Source organism: Aphis gossypii, chromosome 1 (genome assembly GCF_020184175.1).
Source record: "Aphis gossypii isolate Hap1 chromosome 1, ASM2018417v2, whole genome shotgun sequence".
Lineage (NCBI taxonomy): Eukaryota > Metazoa > Arthropoda > Insecta > Hemiptera > Aphididae > Aphis > Aphis gossypii.
In genome coordinates, this window is record NC_065530.1 from 61154120 (window position 1) to 61155581 (window position 1462).

General features: G+C 30.0%; 1 long non-coding RNA gene across 1 annotated transcript; it reads right to left on the minus strand.

Moving 5' to 3' along the window:
* Positions 1-386: 386 nt before the first annotated feature.
* Positions 387-1077, minus strand: LOC126549069 (uncharacterized). The gene is made up of 2 exons (XR_007603214.1): positions 836-1077; positions 387-750 (listed from the first exon to the last, which is right to left on the minus strand). It is a non-coding gene; the product is annotated as an uncharacterized LOC126549069 (long non-coding RNA).
* Between the last annotated feature and the right edge of the window lie 385 nt (positions 1078-1462).

Sequence of the window (1462 nt, forward strand, 5' to 3'; positions counted from 1 at the left end):
AGAGGACGTAAAAACCTATTTTTATTATATCTTTTAAAAAATTGATGGTCTCCTGACCAATGTAAAACAACATTTTTGCACACACATAGATAAAAAAAATCGTACGTATAATAATTTAAACGTAATGGCCGCCTTTATTGCGCCAAGACTTAAACATAACCCTTTTTCATTTTAAGTGAGACAAGGTTTTTATTGGTGTATCGGTGTAATGGTATATTATACGGTATTTGCGACTTCATAAAGTATTTATCGATGTAAAATATTGATGACCCTTAAAGCTTAAATAACAGTTTTGAAATCAAAAAGATATATTTTAATATTTGTAAATGGAAAAATTAAAATAAGTTATTCATTATCTGGGGTGAATTTACTGAATCTAAGCCATAACTATTTAAATATATTTAATTTGCTGCGATTTATTGCGGTTCTTGTATATTTCAGTGTCAGCCATAGCCATTACTCTGCTGGCTGTTTAAACTATTCATTTTGATGTAAAAAAAATATATATAAACCACAGCTAAGATATAAGGCGGGATCGTCTAATTTGTCGGTTGTCACGTTCCCATAATTGGTTGGAGAGGATTATACGAATACTGCTGCCATACGCTCGACGACGGCTGAGAATGAGTTTCATGCACATAATATATTAATATGTCACTGCGACTTTGTAATGTCCATGAAATCGCAAGACAAAATTTGTCCAATCGATTCAAAAAATACTCCAATATTTTTCAAATAAATTGCAAACAACTGAAAAAGGGTTTTAATAATTTTCAGATGAATATATGTTTTTATTTGACTGATTTTGTTAAATAACAACAATATAATAGTGTACCTAGTTTAACACTGCAATTCGAATACAAGACGATTTTAAAACTTTTATTTAAATAACTTTTAAGTTTAAAAATAGTGTTTTATATTTTTTTCTTTATTATATTATGATATCATTAAAATTATTAATTTTATACAAATGAAATATTGAAACCGTCTACACGAATACGGGATAGGGCGTATAGAAATTCGTTTGACGAATAGAATAATATTAATATATCGACTATTTTAGTGCATCGTATTATAGTATAAAGTGAATCTCACACGTTTTTGACGAGTCGTTGCCAAGATAATACGGTTGTTTGATAATATTATAAGCCATACACATGAGTAAACATACGCGGTCGATCTTTTGACGTCGTTTATTAGGAATAGAAAAAGACATCGAAATGAATATTACGCGTGTGTCACCGGAATCGGTTTGATGTTAAAAATAGAGCGTATGGTAATTGAAACGGTGACGACAGTACGTCATTATTTATACGTCGCGGGTGGATTAAAATAAATGTAAAAAAAAAAAACAAATCTAGTTTCTCTGAAACGCGATTTACGAATGCAATGTGCATCAAACCGTATACGGCGCATAAAAAAGGATTAAAAAAAAAATCTCCTTTTCGAATATTTCACAGCG